This window comes from Mustelus asterias, chromosome 10 (assembly GCF_964213995.1).
Source record: "Mustelus asterias chromosome 10, sMusAst1.hap1.1, whole genome shotgun sequence".
NCBI classification, from domain to species: domain Eukaryota; kingdom Metazoa; phylum Chordata; class Chondrichthyes; order Carcharhiniformes; family Triakidae; genus Mustelus; species Mustelus asterias.
Genome location: NC_135810.1, coordinates 67,198,540 through 67,219,040, shown reverse-complemented (window position 1 = coordinate 67,219,040; position 20,501 = coordinate 67,198,540). Strand labels below are relative to the sequence as shown.

At 42.2% G+C, this 20,501-nt stretch overlaps 1 protein-coding gene and 1 pseudogene across 1 annotated transcript in view; both read right to left on the bottom strand.

Moving 5' to 3' along the window:
• Positions 1-20,501, bottom strand: part of dlg2 (discs, large homolog 2 (Drosophila)) — a 945,868-nt gene that overhangs the window by 896,538 nt on the left and 28,829 nt on the right. The window lies entirely within an intron of this gene.
• On the bottom strand, positions 3,988-4,539 carry LOC144499968 (leucine-rich repeat-containing protein 51-like; annotated as a pseudogene).

The following is a 20,501-nucleotide window of genomic DNA, read 5'->3' as shown; positions in this document are numbered from 1 at the left end:
AAGATTGAGGGGAGATTTGATAGAGGTGTATAAGATTTTGATGGGTATAGATAGAGTGAATGCAAGCAGGCTTTTTCCGCTGAGGCTCGGGGAGAAAAAAACCAGAGGGCATGGGTTAAGGGTGAAAGGAGAAAAGTTTAAAGGGAATATTAGGGGGGGCTTCTTCACGCAGAGAGTGGTGGGAGTGTGGAATGAGCTGCCGGATAAAGTGGTAAATGCGGGGTCACTTTTAACATTTAAGAAAAACTTGGACGGGTTCATGGATGAGAGGGGTGTGGAGGGATATGGTCCAAGTGCAGGTCAGTGGGACTAGGCATAAAATGGTTCGGCACAGACAAGAAGGGCCAAAAGGCCTGTTTCTGAGCTGTAATTTTCTATGGTTCTATGGTTGATGAGGCCTGAGCAGCACCTTGCCCAAATGCACTGGATCAATACATATCCTGGCCGTGCAATCTTTTTTTGCTGCGGCTACCATTGCTGAAGCCCATTCTGTGGCCTCGTCTGTGAGAGTTATGGCACCTAATGCAGCTCTGACTACTTTCCACTTCATGGCTATTGGTACTCTTGTCGGAGCTCAAATTGTTTGTGGTACTGCGTCATCTAGTCTCATGTGGTATACTACTGGTACCTTACAATGATGTCACAGTTGAAGAGGTCTTTCTACTCTATCATTTCTGAGACCTGGTATTGTAAAGCATACACCTCTGGACCAGGTTGTTGAACCCCATTCTAATGGGGTTAGAATTAGAACCCCATTCTAATCCTTGTTGATAGAATGCAAGGTCCTATCAGCGACCTTGCATTCTGGGCAACGATATGAAATTTAAAACTGACCTGTGTGCAGTGAAGAGTGACCACATCTTCAGTGAGGATGGTTTGCCGCCCAGCCATAAGGCACAAGGTCTACCTGGGTACTAGGGTCCAGTGCTGCATGTGGGTCTAGTTCCCATAGCATTTGGCGAGACAATACACAACACTTTGCTCCAGTGTCAATCCTTACCTTCAGTCTTGCATTGCTGGAAATCATGTTGAGGATGGTTAAGATCTCACCCTTTTCTGTGATGGAGTTTGACACCCTTGACAGTAGAGTGTTGTTGGAGGCTCAATTAACTTGCTGAGCTCTGGTTTGTTCATCTTGCTCATGCTTCTACCCTTGGATGTCTAACTGGCTGCAATGTAACTGGTGGCAGAGGAAGACTGCTATGGTTTTGATCTACAGCATTTTGTGAAGTGATCCCACTTGCCTTATTTATTACAGCATTTACTATACTTGAAACTTACTGTTCTAAGGGTAATGGCCACCACAGTTCAGACAGGATGTACCCTGTACCACGAAAACCTGTTTCCTACCCAAAATCTCTGTTGTTTTTTTGGCTGTTTGTAGTATTAAATCCTTCTTTTGCAGCAGCTGCTTACAGACAAGATTGCTGTGGATTTAGACAAACCCATCAGCAAGGGTGCCAAATGCACATTTCTTTACTAAGATTGTCAAGGATGCTATAAAAAATTGCATTGATTCATCTTCTCTTTGGCCATTCGAATTAAATGTGTGCCTGCTGAGTATTATTTTTTTAAACCAGAAGACAAATATTCTCCATTTTTAAAAAGAATTATTTCAAGGTTCTCTTTCTCCTCTTTCATTTGGAAAATAAACAACTCAAACTTCTCAATGGCCTCAGGGCCCACTAGGTTTAGTAAAGTGCATGATTGTACCCTTTTTAATTTGTCAGATATTGCAGCACCACAGTAAATATACACTACTACTCCTCAAACTTTTCCCAACTGTCTGTAATGTTCTCAACGAAGACGAGTAGATAAAGGTGGAAAAGTGCTTGTGCCATATTGTCAACTCCTGACACCATGGAGAAATGCTGGGTTCCCAAACATTGACAACAAGGGCAACAACAAACCACACCTTATTCAGCAGCTATTCCATGCTTGTGCTCTGCCCACTTTCCATGGAGAACGAACGCACACAAAGTTGATATCTAGCTGAACGCTAGTGTGTGTGTGTGTGTATCATCACCGGAACAATACACTCAACACCACTCCCTTGGCCCTCTGTCCTGGCAAACAACATTCATTCACATATCTGCCGACTTGCAAAACTCAAAATGATAGAAAAAGATTGCAATTTTCCCTGCAACTGCCATTTCATGCTGACTTATTCAGCCCACCCAAGGTACAACTCCCATCAAGAAATTTGATCTGAAAAAACCCTCCCATACAGGACTTTAATACAAACTCCACCTGGGCAAATGAATGAGAATCACTGGGCACAACAAACAAGTACCTGGTCTCAAACCCAACCCAACGGTTGCCTGATTTCAACCTTCCAAGAAAAGAGTGGTCCAATCTCAACAGGTTCAGGACTGGCCATGGCTTGGCCAACCTCCACACACGGGACATTTGTGCCAGACCTTTATGTGCCTATAGGAGAGAGTAAGTTATGCAGCACATCATAGAAGTATCCAATCCACAGACTCATCGGAGGCCTATCCACATTCAATACTGCAGGACCAGAATAAACTGCTTGGTTTAGGGACTTTGCATTCAGTAAATAAATAAAAAATCCCCCACGATCAACATCCGGGGGCTATCATTGACTAGAAATTAACTGTTTAAATATTGTGATCAAAGCAGCAAGTCAGAGGCTGGGAATTCTGCAGTGTGACAACAGCCTCTGACTCCCTAAACTCAGCCTCGGACTCCCCAAAATCTGTCGATTGTGTACAAGGTGCAATTCAGGAATGAAATGGAACACTCCCTTCTTGTTCGAATGAGTGCAGTTCCAACAACACTGGAGAAACTCAAGAACAATCCAAGCTGTTCTGATGAAGGGCTCCATATCTGGTTTGTTACATGTGTATCCCCTACTGACCTGCTGTGTATTTCCACCAATCCCCAAAAGATTGCTATCCATCCATCCTTCATTTCTGGCTCTAACATTTTCTCACTTTGTAAATAGTTCCTTCTCTTGGCAATGTTTATGCAAAATTATTTCTACATACATTGCAATGTATATTTGGTGAATAATAATTCCAATGAAATAACACTGTGCATCTTAATGCTTTCCAAACTTTTTTCCACTGTGACCCCACTTTGAACCGTGAAAATTGCTGTGACCCTAGAGTGAGAGCTGGGTTGGGAGGGGGATAGAGCTGGGGAAGAGGACAAAGTGGTGATGTTCAGTGTGTGAACAAGGGACATTTGAGAGAGCTGAAGGTTGGAATGAGATTGAGCATGGTGGAATGTTTAAACTGTGTGGTTTAGAAATAAACACCCACCTTCTCACGTACATTTCCGCAGCAGCATTCAGACCATAAAAAGTCTGTCTGTTAGGCAATGACCACCACTAAAAGGATATAAAAGGGCCTCACAGCCATTACTGCCTTGGAGTTCACACTCCAAAATCGTGTCTTACAATTGCACTAGAGATCACAACCCACAGTTTAGGAAGCCCTGGCATAAGTCGTGCACCAGACTGAAAGGTTCACCCTCTCAATAGCTGGAAATTGCAAATTAGCATCAAAAGTTATCTGGTACATCTCCAATGTTTAAATTATATAAACTTTATATTTTAAAGGAAAGAAGCTCATTTTCCCCACAAGGCATATCTAAAATGTTCTCGAATCTGCTTTTTTTTTGCTTGTCCTTGCCACTCAACATGACTGGATTTGGGGAATTTACAAGTTTTAATTCCCAGGCATAGCACGTACTATTCCAGTCATAAGGCAGGGAATTATATCTACTTCAACCTAGTTATTCTAAAAATGTTTTAAAAAGTGGACAAGGCTTTCCACTGATTAATCATGACTCATAGCAGGGACCTCGTTATCTTTGATCCAGATCCTGTTTTTAGAAAAATAATTAATTTGAGAAAGTTGCAGAGAGTTCCAGCCTTCCTGATTGAGTGGCTCTGCTCCAGCTAAGAATCCGTTACCAATAACGGGAGGGTGAATAATCCACCATAAGGCAACTTTGGAATCAGTCATCATATTTTCTTCTTGAGACACACTTGCGTTTGGTGAATGACTTCAGACGGCAGCAGCTGAACAATCTTGTTCGGTGATTAAGCTGTAGTCTAGTTACTTTAAGTGTGGGATAACTCATACCACATAACTCCTTATTCTTTGGTCTACATTTTTGGGTTGCCATTCAATATCAGGTTCTGCAGGTGGAGCAGCAAGGCCAACTTGTCCACCTCAAACAGCTCGCTAATCTGGTGAGCGTGGAGTTTGAGGATTTGCAGTTTGGTGCACTGCAGCAGGATAATGTTGGTAAGGATGTTGAAGGTGAGGTAAGTCCAAAACAAGCAGTCAAGTTCCACAAACAAGGCGACAATCAGCTAGTCCAGTCCGCTCAATTCACACAGCCGGTTGTGGATCAGATCCAAGGAACAGCTCTTAGCTTCTTGTTTTCTGTACATTGGTTTGGTCGGAGGCCAGTGCAAAGGGTCAGTTTAATACAGTCAGATAATGTCAGATTTCTGAAGGAATAGTCCACAATTGGGCCATACAAGATAGAATTCCGCGACATTCCTCCTGGAGGTCCGCAATCCAGCTAAGTGTATCTGGGGATACCTTCCTGTTCCTGTTATAAAGCGGAGGTTGATCCCCCCACCCCCAAGAACTAACACTGAAACACCAAAAAAAAAGTACCCCAGTTTATAATCTGTAAAAAGTGTGTGGGAAGTGGTGTGACCTGCTCTTCAGCAATTTCTAGTGGTTAAATACAAAATAAATCCCTGACACTCACTCTAAAATCAACACGTAACAATTTATTTATCCAACTAACAGTGAATAAATTAACTAAACTAATAACAAACTGAATAAATCCATTCTAACTATTCCTGAATAAACCGCGATTCTAATTGTACGCTGTTCCAATAAATACAATTCCCACTCATTAACAAAAATAGAATTTAGTCACTCCCTAAATTACAACCAGGTTTTGTGTCTTCCAGAATATGTTGGGCCTTCTTTGTTGATTCTTCTGTCTGGAACTTCTTTCTTCTTTGGTACCTTTGCTATCTAGATGGTGCTTTCTCTCACATAGATGAAGCTCTCGAGAGAGAGAGAGAGAGAGAGTTGAGAGCTGAGAGCCGTTATCTCTAGCAGGTGGCAGCTGCTCTCTTTTTGTCCCACTGCCCCCTTCTTTTATATTTGTAACAACATATCAATATTTCCCACAATAGGATTGATCCTCGGTTGTCAAAACAATCAGATTTAAATTAAATAGGTTTTTGATATCTAAGTGCCTGATTCAAATTGATTGGCAAATTCAAAAGCCTGTTGTCTTGGTAAAAACGGCAGCTTGGCCTTTTGATACAAATGTTTCAGTTTGAGCTCCCTATGTACTTGCATTTTTTTAAACTCCAAAAAGCACCACCTTTTAAAGGGACCATACAATGCTTTACCCCCTAGCATTTTACAATTTTACCATTCTTACAAACACCAAATTCTAACTTGCTATCTTCCCAGCTACCACTTTGCAACATTCCCTTTCGACCCCATGGCCACTTTTTCTACACTACCATTCCTATCCAAGTCTCCACCATGGCAGCAGACGCTCACTGCCTCTGTGGCTGCAGACAATTAAATCCCAAAGAAATGCACTAACATCTTTTACATTTCTACGGCAGAGCTCTGGTCAATAGAGATGGTATGTCTGCAAGGACAAAAGAGGCCCTTTCATCATCTCTATTAAACACCTCCAGATTCCAGACTTAGAAAATACATCCTTTGTCCAACACCCAGGAAAAGTTGTTGGAGGTATATCACATGACCTCCCACAAGCAATTGCCAGCACGAATGCATCCCTCCCCGATTAGCTCAATGCATTCTCTGCCCGTTTTGAGCAAGAGGTCAGCAAGAGCATGCCCTCCACCCTGGAAGCCTCAGCCGAACTGGTATCTGAAGTACCATCGCAAACATCAGATCAGCCTTCTCAAAAGTCGACCCACAGAAAGTGACTGGCCTGGCTGGGGTACCCAGACGAGCACACAGATCCTGTGCAGACCAGCTGGCAGGGGAGTATTCGCAAACATCTTCAACCTCTATTTACAGCAATCCGAAGTCCCTATTGCTTTCAAGATGACGACCATCATCCCTATACCAAAGAAAAGGCAGGCAATGTGCCTTAATGACTATCGCCCGGTGACTCTGACATCTATCATGATGAAGTGCTTCGAAAGGCACGAATCAATTCCAGCCTCCCAGATTGCCTGGATCCATTACAGTCATCTATCGCCACAACAGGTCCAGAGCAGACACCATCTCCCTGGCACTATACTCAATGCTAGAACATCTGGATAACAAATACACTTTATACTCCTATTTATTGACTGCAGCTCAGCCTTCAACACCATTATTCCTACAAAACACATCTCCAAACTACATAGACGAGGGAGCAACTCCTCCCAGTGACTAATCCTAGACTTCCTAACGCACAGACCACAATCAGTAAGGATAGGCAACACCACCACCTCCATGATCATCCTCAACACTGGTGTCCCACAAGGCTGTGTTCTCAGCCCTTTACTGTACTCCTTATACACCTATGACTGTGTGGCCAAATTCCCCTCCAACTCAATTTTCCAGTTTGCTGATGACACCACCATAGTGGGTCGGATCTCAAACAATGATAAGACAGAGTTCAAGAAAGAGATAAAGGATCTGGTGCAATGACAATCTCTCCCTCAGTGTCAGCAAAATGAAAGAGATAGTCATCGGCTTCAGGAAACGTAGAGGAGGACATGCTCCTGTCTACATCAATGAAGAGGAAATGGAAATAGTTAAGAGCTTCACGTTTCTAGGTTTTCTGATCACCAACAACCTGTCCTGGTCCCTCCACGCCAACGCTATAGTTAAGGAAGCCCACCAATGCCTCTCCTTTCTCAGAAGGCTAAGGAAATTCGGCATGCCTACTACAGCTCTCAAACTTTTACAGATGCACCATAGAAAGCATTCTTTCTGGTTGTATCACAGCTTGGTATGGCTCCAGCTCTGTCCAAGACCACAAGAAACTACAAAGGGCATGACGAAGCCCAGTCCATCACACGAACGAAGCCCAGTCCATCACGCAAATCAGCCTCCATTCCACTGACAGTCTACACTTCCCGCTGCCTCGGAAAAACAGCCAGCATAATCAAGGACCTCACGCACCCAGGACATACTCTCTTCCACCTTCCTCCGTTGGAAAAAAGATACAAAAGTCTGAAGACGTGTACCAACCAACTCAAGAACAGCTTCTTCCCTGCTGCCATCAGACTTCTGAATGGACCTACCTCATATCAAGTTGATCTTTCTCTACAGATCAACTTAATATGTTATGACTATGACTGTAACACTTCATTCTGCACCCTATCCTTTCATTCTCTATGTCTGAAGGAAATATTTGTCTGTGTAGTGCTCAAGAAACAATACTTTTCACTGTATTCTGATACATGACAATAATAAATCAAATCAAATAGCTACTAGAACCTATAATGTCCTCATGTGGAATTGAATTCATGCAGTCTACTATTTTACCATCCAACAAGTAGCAAAAGAAAGAGCTACTGCCAAGCATTCACCTACACTGAACGACTGAAACATTGGAACTTCTGTAACTGTGACTTGATTTCTATGTGCCTTCTCACATCATGCATGTCCTCACTTCTGGAAAGACATTTCCCCTGCAACAATTTTGGTTTGCTAACCTCTGAAGGAATATGTCATTGGACTTATGATTCTGGGCTCTGAGTTCATGCGAAACAACCAAGAGTCAACTACATCGCTGTGGATCTGAAGTCACACGTAGGTAAGGATAGCAGATTTCCTTTCCTAAAAAGGACGTTAGTGAACCAAATGGGTTTTTAAATGACAAATCAACAGTGGTTTCACAGTCATCGTTAGACATAATTCCAGATTTTTATTGAATTCAATGAGTGTTGAAATTTGAATCTGCCATGGTGGGATTCGAACCTGGGTCCTCAGAGCAATGCCATGCGTCTCTGGATTACTAGTCTAGTAACAATACCACTACTTCACCGCCACCACCCTTTCGAGTTTCCTTTTCCGATTTACATAGGTTTGGATGCTGGTAGAATAAAGGAGCCTTGATTTTTAACCTTCATGCAGTCAGTGTGCTTAAACTGCACATTGCATTTGTGTGTAGTTGGCAGGAGCCCCACAGCATAGGCATTAGGACATGGCAGATGAGATTGGAAGGTGCTAGGCTGGGTTGAGCAGATGGTGGAAAACTTGAGACTATGTCCACGAGGAAGACTGAAACTGCTCCAGTATCATTTAGGGTTCATGCTGCTGCAGAGGAAATCAAACCTTAATGACAAAACCAGGCAAGGGCTCTCCTAGTACATTCCCTGCACAGGAAGTACATGGCATCGGGGGACGGGGGGGTGGAGAGGAGAGAGACTTGGAGGAGTTTGTCTCCATATCCCTCGAACTCAAATTATTTGACCATATAGTCCTCCTTGATCTATCCTTCAAGTTGACCAGGTATCTGGATTTCCAGTCCCTCCTCACGTATCTGGACAATATCCTCATCTTCTGCTTGACATTCGAAGAGACCTTCAAAAGGCTGGACCCATCTTGCATGAAAAAAGGATACATCAGGCATGATATTTCACGAACTGTAACATGGACCCCAGCTAGTGGAGATTCCTTTTGCACCCTCGAACATAAGCTCATCTCATCACCTGTTCTTGGCTATCCATATTTCCATCTCCAGTTTATACTCGAAACCAATACCAGCTTCCTTGGCCTTGGAACAGTGCTACCAAAGGTTCAAGAGCAAAAAGAAATGGTTATCTCAGACCCTCAAACTGAACAGGGGGAATATGCAGAATTATTCCAGAATAAAGCTCTAATTGCTAGCTTTGAGGTGGGCTGTTTCCCAGAAGTTCAGAGACATTCCGATCGGTGCAGACTTTGAAGTACTTACAGACAACAACATGCTCAGCTACTTTCAAACGTTCACCAAGCTTGGAGCAACAAAAATCTGGTGGGCCGCTGAACTAGTTCAGTTCCAATTCCAGATCTGGTACACGTTGGGTAAAAGAAGTGCAAATGCGGATGCCCTCAGTCGAAAAACTGACCACAGGAGTGAACCAACCCTGCCTTGTTAGAGGAGGCAATGGCTGATGCTATGCCCATGCCTCAAGTCAAAGACAGCATTCAAACCCCAGTTCCTCATGGCATCAGGGTAGGAATTTAGCAGAGTGCTACCGACGTGCTCATGAGTGAGATCCAAACAAGTCTAGTGGGCTGCAACTAATAACAGTTTCATCTTTGCCATCCATCTCAAAAACAGGACCTCAGGCAACCTTATCTGGTTGATGCAGATATTAGTAGACTTCACCACAACTGGAAAGTCCAACATCCACCAACCTGGTGTCATCTGATGAAAAAGACTAAACCAGCATGGAAACTGTTGAGATGCTGCAAGAGGATCAAGGAGGAGGATGAAATTCTCTATCAGGTGGTTCATTCCAATGGGAGAGGCAAAGGAATACATTCTGCCTGGCAGTCTCAAGCATCAAATGTTAAAGGCACTTCATCTTCAGGCAGGGCATCACGCATCAGAGGAAACCACTGCGCTGACCAGGCAGCAGTGCCACTGGTCCAAGATAAGCGCCAATGTTGAGGACTACTGTTGGAAATGCAAGATGTATTTTTGCCAAAGCTGGAAAGCGGCTTCATCCCAGCATTGGGTCACTAGTTGCCATCATGGCCCTGGAGCTCCCTGTAATGGATTTTATGGCCCCTGGCCCCAGTAACAACAGGACCGAGTATAAGAATGTCTGCAAGTTCTCTATTCCCACCCACGAGTGAAAGGCCTCAATTATAGCTCATCCATTTGGCATCCCCTGCCAGATCCACAGTACAGTAAGAAGTCTCACAACACCAGGTTGAAGTCCAACAGGTTTATTTGGCAGCACTAGCTTTTGGAGTCTCAAGCTCCTTCACCAGGTGATGAAGGAGCCTGAGACTCCAAAAGCTAGTGCTGCCAAATAAACCTGTTGGACTTTAACCTGGTGTTGTGAGACTTCTTACTGTGCTTACCCCAGTCCAACACCAGCATCTCCACATCACAGATCCACAGTGACCAAGGGTGCAATTCAGAAGATCCTGCAGGAGATACACAAAAGATATATAGCATTGACACAAGCCACACTATCCCTTACTATCTTGACAATAATGGACAATTCATGAGACAATGGACAATGCATGGTGGCACAGTGGCTAGCACTGCTACCTCACAGCACCAGGGACCCGGGTTCAATTCCTGGCCTGGGTCACTGTGTGTGGAGTTTGCACGTTCTCCATTTCCGCGGGGGTTTCCTCCAGGTGCTCCTGTTTCCTCCCACAGTCTGAAAAACATGCTGGTTAGGTGCATTGACCCGAACAGGCGCTGGAGTGCGGCGTCTAGGGGAATTTCACAGTAACTTTATTGCAATGTTAATGAAAGCTTTACTTGCAACTAATAAACAAACTTTGTAACTTTACAATGTGAGTGATCCAACCATACACTACATGACCAAATGCATACCTTGCTTTCTGAGAGTAAATGCAAATGACCTGAGTATCTTCCAGAGTTAGTCTATACTTAAAACAGTAACCCACATCCCTCCCTTGGATACCCTCCATACTTTGTCTTCTTTGGAAGTGTTATGCTGTGGCTGTTATGGCGTCATCAAGAGGTTTCAGGCTTTGTTAGGAACAAAAAGTATCTATTGATAATAGAAACTTAGCTATGATAGGTTGCAGCTCTGGGCTGCCCTGGAGCAGTGCTCAAGTCTTTACATGCTTACAACATAGCTTCTAGAAGATTCTTCCAGAGAGAGGACTTCACCCTATGGTGTGACCATTCACTGTTTCCATTGGTCCTTCAAGTCAGGTCTCACTTCTGCTGTACTGTTTTAAAGAGACAGGGACCACATACGCAACAGGAAGAGACTCAGTCCTTCCCGTGGGATCACCTCCCTGAGCTATAGCCAAGTTGACAAATGGTTTGCTGAGCATCACACAAGGCTAAACCAGGGCAAGCCCAAATACGCCTGGTGGGTGCTGCATTGAGGAAATGAGACCCCAAGTAGGACAGAAATCTGGAGCACTGGTGGCAAGTACTCTGTATGTAGATGTTTCTTGAAGTTTGACTTTCCTTTTACAGTTTTGATACCACTGGAATAACTCTTAACTTTCATGAAGTCCATGTGTTTAAATCACAATTACATAGGATTACGGAAGAAGGTATTGCAGAATTTAACGGGTAAGTATTTAAAATTTGATATGATGGGTGACCAGGGTATCAATAAAAGCAAGCAAAGACTGGGTAATGGGTGAACAGGACTGAATGCTAAATAAGCTATGACATCGGTGGTTGAAATGATTGGAAAGTTCAGAGTGGAAAGCTCAGTGGAAGACACTGGAGCAATCAGGTATGGAGATATGGATGAGGCATGTAGAGGCAAGCATTTAGTGGAATCAGGCAGCCTTTGTGATCAAGGAGATCCAAGGTCAGCTTGTAGTCATAGAGAGAGTCTGCTTTAGCCTAAGATAATGGCTGGAGAGGAGATGGAATGGGTGATGAGGCTGAAGTTGACATACAATTTCATTGTTAAACTGTAGGAATTAATAGGAAATAGAACAACTGTTTCGCAGCACTGGAACAGGTGGAAAGAGAGGTGGCAGGTAATAGAGCTGGATATCAGTCTGTATGATTAAACTGATCCCATAACTTCAGGTGTTCTTCCCAAGGCATAGCATGTGGATGAGGAGGGAGCCAATGATACTGGGAAAACTCAAGAAATGGCAATGTAGCAGTAGGAAGAGAAGCTGGTTATGATCGGATACATACAAGTGAAATATTAGAAGAATTGAAAATGCACTTGCTTGAATGGAGGTGGTGGTGGGCGGCGGCGGCGGGGGGTGGGGGGGGTGGGAGAGAGGAGGAGGAGCGGTTTAGTGATTATGGTACTTTTGAAAGGGAGAGGGACAGCATCCAGGGATATGTTGCCAATTGTAATGTGAGCAAGTATTGGAGCCAGATAGGTGTTTGGTTAGCAGCTTATTGGGGATTGGGTTTAACAGCAGCAGGTGGGACTGTGGAGGAGGTAAATTCAAAAAACAGGAGATAAATAGTAAAGGGAATGGAGAATACAAGGGTGAGATGATAGAGGAGACAGGGATACAAAACTGTCCAAGGAAGGAGAGAGATAAGAAAAGAGCATGAGATCAGAAATGAAGCAGGGAGAGTGCAACTTGAGGAGAGAAAAAAAAGAATGAATTTGCAATTATATAACCATCGTTGACAGATCATAAAACATTTCACAGGCAATGTTGTGTTGTTGAAGTATAGTCTCCATTGTAGGGATACACTGCAATCAGTTTGCGGATAATCACGTCCCCAGACAGCAATGTGCTAACCCATCAGATGATCTGTTTGTGATGTTGGTTGGGGACAAATGCAAGTTATGACACTGCAGAAACTCCCCTGACTCAAGAGTGCAGCCACAATATCCTCCACATAAATAGGAATGAAAATACATTTATGTAATGCCTTCCATAACACAAGATGTCTCAAATTCCCTTACTGCCAATGAAGTACTTTTGAAGCCTAATCAGTACTGTAAGGAGAGATGGCACCTAAATTGCACAGAGCAAGATCCCACATGAACAATTAAATAAATGGCTAAGTTCATAGAATCATAGAATCCCTACAGTGCAGGAGGCGGCCATTCGGCCCATCGAGTCTGCACCGACCACAATCCCACCCAGGCCCTAACCCTGTATCCCCACATATTTACCTTCCTAATCCCCCTGACACTAGGGTTAATTTAGCATGGTCAATCCACCTAACCTTCACATCTTTGGACACAAAAGGCAATCTAGCATGGCCAATCCACCCATCGTTGGACACTAAGGGGCAATTTCCTATGGCCAATCATCCTAACCTACACATCTTTGAACTGTGGGAGGAAACCTTTGCACTGCAGTAATCCCTTAGCCAATATACAAAGGAAAAGTACCAAAGATGCTAGAAATTGGAAATAAAAGCAGATGTTGGAACAATTTAAGAAGCTGAGAGCAATGTTGGGAGTGGTGCAGAGAATTAACATTGTAATGATTGGAAGCTTAGAAGTCATGTTTACGGATTGAATGGAAGAAACTGATCACACACCTGTCTTTGATCTTCCCAATTTTCACCATTTGGAAGTATCCTGTTTCATCCTTTTCAGGTCCAAAGTTGATTACGTCACATTCGCCGAAATTAAAATCCTTAGTTTAGCCCATTCATTTGATCAATCAATATTACTTTATAATTTCATGCTTCTATTTACAATGCAGCCTATTTTGTACCATTGTAAAATTTAGATCTGTGATCTTCGATCAAATAGTTAATAAATATGAATAGAGATTCTCCTCCACAAATGCTACAGATCATACTCTGGCAATTAGAGAACTTGCCCATTACCCCTAACACTCAAGTCTCCTGCCACTCAATTTCAAAAGTGGGTCAATAATTTGCCTTCAATTTATACTAACAATCTATTGAGGAATCTTTTCAAATGCCTTCTGTAACCAGCACTAACATTCCACTATCCTCCTCAACTTGTTGACATTGAGGGAGAGATTATTGTTGCCACAACAGATTCTCTATCTCATTCCTATACTGTGTCTCATCATTGTTTGAGATCTGACCCACTACAGTGGTGTCGTCAGCAAATTTGGAGGGGAATTTGGCCACACAGTCATAGGTGTATAAGGATTATAGTAGGAGCCTGAGAACAGAGTCTTGTGGGGCACCGGTGTTGAGGATCATCGTGGTTGCTATCCTTACTTGTTGTGGTCTATGAGTTCGGAAGTTCAGGATACAGTCACAGAGGGAGGTGCCGAGGCCCAGGCCACAGAGTTTGGAGATGAGTTTCGTGGGAATAATGGTGTTGAAGGCTGAGCTGTAGTCACTAAATAAGAATCTGACACAAGTGTCCTTGTTATCTAGGTGTTCCAGGGTTGAGTACAGGGCCAGGGAGATGGCGTCCGCTGTGGAATTGTTGCGACGATAGGCAAACTGTCGTGGATCCAGGTAGTCCAGAAGGTTGGAATTGATTCGTGCCATGACTAGCATTGTCATTATTTTCTTCCATACATTAATTTCCATAAGTGCCTGATTCAATATTAATTTCCTTGGCATTACAGTGAAACTGACCTCTTTTACAGCAAATACTATCACAAAATAATGTCCTTATTTTCATTAAAATGGAATAATATTGCCAATGTGCCCACATCACTTACTGTGGGGTGCTGGATACCATTCAGTATATCTTAATGAAGTCTTCACAGTCTTAAGTAGGTTAACTGTACATACTAATTAACTACAAGAACTCGGTACATATATACAGTAAAGGGTTCAAGCTAGGACCTGTCTCCATGTTTGCTTGTGTACCTATGTGGGGGTCACATGTTTTCTTACACTGTGGGCACTACTGCACTCAGTCCCATGTTAACCCAAAATGTGCCAGGCCTTTATACTACACCCTCCCCAAAGTCTTTATCAAGATATTCTACTTTACCCTTAGTACTTGTATCATTTTTAGTATCCTATTTCCCCATTCATAGGTTCAGGCATTTTGATGGCCTTACTTTTCATATCTTCTTCTCAGTACTGTCAGAGTTGTTCCTACTTGGAACAAGGCCACTTTAAGGGACCGAACACATCACATCCTGGTGTCGTCTTCGGCCATTTGCACAAGGAAATAGGCAGTCTATCCTAATAGCCTTTAGAATAAACGCTTTTCCAATAAAGCTCTTGTTCGTACTATTGTCATCTCAAGTCTATTCTTTAAAGATGCCACAAAGAAAACTGACAAAGGGGTAGTTTATCCACACTGTAAACACCTAAAAAAAATTGCAAAATCCGGTGGAACAACCAAAGCTGGTGACAGTGGGTTGCCGAATAACGGTGGAAGGCATCAAATGAACTAAAATTTAAACAAAGATTTAGGGGAAATGTCAAAAAAAGCTTGCCACATGCTCTGCCTGGAAAGATCAGGAACCGTAGAGAGCACAGAGTAGCAAGTATCCTGCAACAATAAGTTTAGAGCTGGGGTGTTGCAAAACTTGGAAAGAAACAGGTTGAGCTCAGGGGTACCTTGTTAAAAAATGTGAGGTTGTGCTAAAAATATCTCATGGCACATTGTGGCAAGCATTTTCCATAAACAAAATGGCAGAAATTTCTGGTGCCTTGGGACTGTATGATGAGAACACAGTGGTGAGGCTCATATACTGAAAGATTTGATTATTGTGTCCAAGTGAATGAAATTGTGGCACCGTGATTAGCACTTCAGTGCCAGGGACCCAGATTCAATTCTGGCTTTGGGTGACTGTCTGTGTGGAGTTTACATATTTTCCCCATGTCTGTCCCACCACTATATTCTCATCATACAGTCCAAAGATACACAAAAACTAGACATGCAGCAGCAAATTGCTGGAGCAAAGTCAGAAAGTGCAGAAATTGTGGCAGAAAGGGGCACATCAAATTTGGTTGTTGGAGAAAGAAACAAGTTCCAAGCAAGGACAATAAAAAGCAAGAACTGAATACATCATTTGGAGGACTGAATAGAAGGAAAAGTATCAGCGTGATACGAAAAGGGCATGAAATAAACTAGAATAACAGTCAGAAGATGAACTATTGTTAAATGTACTGGCTATTGCAGGTGTAACAAACCGATACTGGGTCATTCCTTTGCTGAACGGACAACTGGTGAAAATTGAAATATAACTGGAGCAGCAGTTTTGGTAGTATCAGAAATTGTTTACCAAGAAAAATTAAGGCATATTACTTTGAAACAGTCAAAAGATAATATTAAAAACCTACACTGGAGAAGTTGTTCCATTGAGGGGTTGTATCAATGTAAACATGCCATTGAATGGACAGACCACAGACTTGCACATTATTAAAAGAATCTATCCTACATTAATGGGGAGAACCTGGCTGGAAAAGATCAAATTAAACTGGGCTGAGATGAATCTCATGTCAGATTCCAAAGCAGATCTATCAAAGATTTAAAAGAAGCATGCCACTGACTTTAATGAGGAGCCGGGAAGCATGAAGGCGATCTCAATCCAAGTTAAAGATTAAGGATGAAAGTCAAGCAAGATGCTTAAAGGCTAGGTCAGTGCCATACACAATAGAGTGGCTGTTCAAAACTAGAGTCCTCGAACCCGTTATTGAAAGCGATTGGGGCCACACCGCTAGTGCCCGCAACAAAGAAAAATGTATCAGTTCACATTTGTGGCAATTTTACAGTCACTATCATTCCTGTATTATGTATAGAGCAATACCTCTGCCCCGATTGGTGATTTATTTACTGGGTTGGCTGAGGCTAACATTTCAATAAAATTGACCTGAGTCAAGCTCATCTCCAAATGAATGTAGATCCCAATTCACAACAATATTTAACAATCATGACATACAAAGGACTATTCAGTTATAAAAGACTTCCAATGTGCCATGGATCAAATTCAAAGCTGATTAGGAGTCCATTGTTACTTAGATGATATATTACTTACTGGAAAGAACGCGGAAGAACGTCTCCACACTCCAGAGACGATAAGATTACAGATTACGGAAAGCTAAATGTGAATTTTTCCAATCTTCTATTGAATATGTGGGTCATGTCAGAGAGGCAAAGGCATGATGACTTTGACTCATGGGTTTTCAAGGGTATATACTCAACTTGAACCTGAAGTTTCAAATCTTCCAATCAGTTCTGATACGAACATTTTTCCAATGTTATTTCATTTTCCTGTTATGATCCCAGTTGGTGTTACTACTGGACAGGAAGTTCCCAGAATAGAACACTGACTCAAATGATCATAACTTTTACTTTTTTAAAGAAATTGTGAATTGACAGAGTCACAGGGCAACCAATTAGCTTCTAACCACAAAAGAAACATGAAAAGTGTGACTGTAATACATTTCAAGAATAACGCATGTTACATAATATCTCTCATGCTATAATGTACTCAATAAACACAGTCTCTGCAACCAAATAGGCTAACTGTGGTCAGACAACATCCCATTCTGAAACCTCGTGGCAGATGCCATTCAATCGATCTTCTGTGGATTTCTCAAATTCCCCCAAATGATGGTTACACACGTGTTTTCAAACTTCACTCTCAAAAAGACATTTTAAAATCTTCTTTCAAACAATGCTTTCCTTCAGCCATTTCCAAGGATCCACCTGCTCAGGTTTTCCAACTACCCTTACAAACCAGGCTCTCAGCTGTTTTAGCAAGGATTTGCTTCCAGGATTTCCAACTCTCCTTTTAGAATTCCTTTGCCTTGAATTGCCACATGCATGCAAACATCTCTACAAAAAACTCAGGTACGCAGTCCCCAACAGAATCCATTGCTTCAAAGACTGGAAATAAGGATGCCAAACTTCACAATTGCTTCAAGATCTGTCATTAACCAACTTCACCAATAGCTTCACTTTTCAGTTTGGCCTTTAACTTCAATGAATAGTAGTACCCTGTTCCAGTTTTCCTTTTTGTGTCAATCTTCCTGAAAACTTCTCTTTTCATTCTCTAGTTTCCATAACTAGCTATTCCTTAGTTTCTACTGCTCTTTTTGGGAAGTCTGTTTTTTTGCAACTCCCTTGTCCTGCTTCAGCACTGATAGCTGTTCTCTCTCTAGCTTCCCAGCTCCATCTGTTATGAATTCAGCTAAAACACAAACACAAGGTCAGTTTCTCCAAAGTGGCCCTGGTTGTTAAGAAACATCTCATTCTTTCTCCAAGCTAGTGTTTACTTTTCATGTTATAAACTACAGCCACACTTTGAATCGAAGCCAAAATCTCAATACAAAGGTGCAAACACCTTTGTTCAACACAAATCTAACTGGAGATATACCCAGCCTTACACAGAAACACTAAATTAAACTCAGTTAAATCTATACCTTATTTCTAATATTCAACAATTCAAATGTATTACCTTAAACTACCTTTACTTTCTGACATTCCTTTTGCAGAGTTTGTTTATTTTGGGTTACATCAGATCATTTTCCTTCATTCACAACCAGGTGTTTGCTACACCAGATCACTTGTTGTGAAGTTTCAGGAGTTCCAAAAATAGATACTTTTCCGACTTCTAGAAAGTTCCCCACCTCTCTGGCACATTCATGTCATTTACTCAAATTTTGTCTTTTTCTCTTTCGTCGCTTTACTGGGGGGTTTCTGTGCCCCCTCTTATATCCTGTGTGCTCCTCAATATTAGTCAAGGGCTTTAAGTATTTCATTGAATCTGGCTGAGGATTCATTAATGCACTACATTAGGGTTACATCATCAATTTCATGAAAGTATTATAAAAATGTATTAATCTGGACCTTTGTTGACTTCTACTTATGCCTGATGCACTCCGGTAATTTTAAAGTTCTCTTCTCCTGTTTACCCAATTTTCTATCAAGTTTAGCCTTGGATGAGTCCAAACTGGTACAGGAAAGTTTGATTTTGTTCAAATTCAAGATGGCACAGTTGGTCATTTGAAAAGTGTTTACCCACACTTGCAGTTTGGGTGATCTCCCTTTATAATGGCACTCAAGCTCAACCTTGAAGAAATTTAAACAATGACTGCTGGAATCAACTAACTGCAGATGGTTCCATTCCAGTACTATGCTTTAGGATCACAAAAGCATTGAATCCAGGTCTTTGCAGCAGACTCTTTAGTCACTATTTGAATTCAGAATTAAATTACTTTCCCTGCCCCCAAAGCAAGCTCAGACATGTTCACAGCACCAACTCGAATCTGATTTTTCTGACTGAGGTTTTAAATGGCAATTTCTGACCAATAAACTAGTTAACATTTTCTTGGGTTTTGTATCCTGGAATTTAAAAGCTTTAAGCTTACTTCTGCTAAATTTGCTGACTCCACTCTGAATTGAAATTGAACTTTCAAATGATCTCAGAGTCTTCTGCTACAGTGAGGAATTTTAAATTCCTGCCTTCAGCTTCCAAGCCCTTCTTTGGAGCTTTTGCCTGGTGATTGTCCTTTGCACATCTACTTCTCAAGCTTTCTTCTGATCCAGATAATTTCATAGTCTTGCAGAATTTTAAACTGGCCTTTTTTGTGAGGCTTTGAGTTTTGCTATTCACTGCTACCATGTTGTAAGGGTGTTGGATACAGTAGATCTTAATGAAGTCTTTACAGTCTTAAGTGGGTTAAACTGTATTATATTTAGTAACTACAAGAACTATGTACATACATAAAGGGTTTCAAGTTAGCTGTCTCCATGCTTGCTTGTGCACACAGCTCTATCCAACACCAGACTGAACCCTAGGCAAGTGGGGTCCTCAAGGGACCTCGGGGGGGCGGGTGCTTGATATCAGGGGTTTCCCCATGGATCATACTCTAGTAGCTGCACTTCTTGCAGCCCTGGAAAAAATGGATTTTGACTTTAGACACCATTCTGGTAAAGATCTTCATTACTGTCTCTGTTACTTAAAGCTTTTGAAATGGCTGGTTCACATTAAAATCCATGCCCCTGGAAGCCTGCAAAATCACCACAGTACTCCATTCCACAGTAGGGGTTGGCCCAGGTTGTCATAAACTTCAGGCGTTAAGTGACCTCTTTAAAGTGCGCTTAAAGAAACAACATGTCAGTTTTACCAAGGAGATCTCCTTACTTTCTCTACAGAAACAGAGATATTGCATGTATTGATAGTTACAGAGATTGTGGACGCATTTTACAAATTTTATGGGCGGCGCAGTGGTTGGCACTGCTGCCTCACAGCGCCAGGGACCCGAGTTCAATTCCGACCTTTGGTGACCATCTGTGTGGAGTTTGCACGTTCTCCCAGTGTCTGCGTGGGTTTCCTCCGGGTGCTCTGGTTTCCTCCCACAGTCTAAAGATGTGCAGGTTAGGTTGATTACCATGCTAAATTGACCCTTAGTGTCGGGGGGGGGGATTAGCAAGGTAAATATGTGGGGCTACGGGGATAGACCCCCTGGGTGGGATTGTGGTCAGTACAGACTCGATGGACCAAATGGCCTCCTTCTGCACTGTAAGGATTCTATTAAAAATCCTTGGATTCGAGAGAAATTTTGGAGGATTGGAAAACTGCCAATTTGACACCTCTGTTCAAAAAGAGAGGGAGTAAAGAGTGGGTAACTATAGGCTGATTAGCACTATTTAGATTATACTACACTGCACAATGCTTCTCCTGAAGTTAAACACTTCACACATCTACAGTAAACACTATTTTGCTCATTGCAGTCTATGTCTTCCTGAAGTCTGTTACTATCTTGCTTGCTATTTACCATATTACCAAGTTCTTATATCTGCAAATTCAAAATTGTATTCCTACATCCAAATCCATTTAGATACAAGAAAACCAATTCTACTCATAAGCAGCCCTCAAGGTGCCCACACCATTCTCCAATCAAAAAAGTACCAAACGACCACAATTCTGTACCACAAAACCCTTAGCCAAATA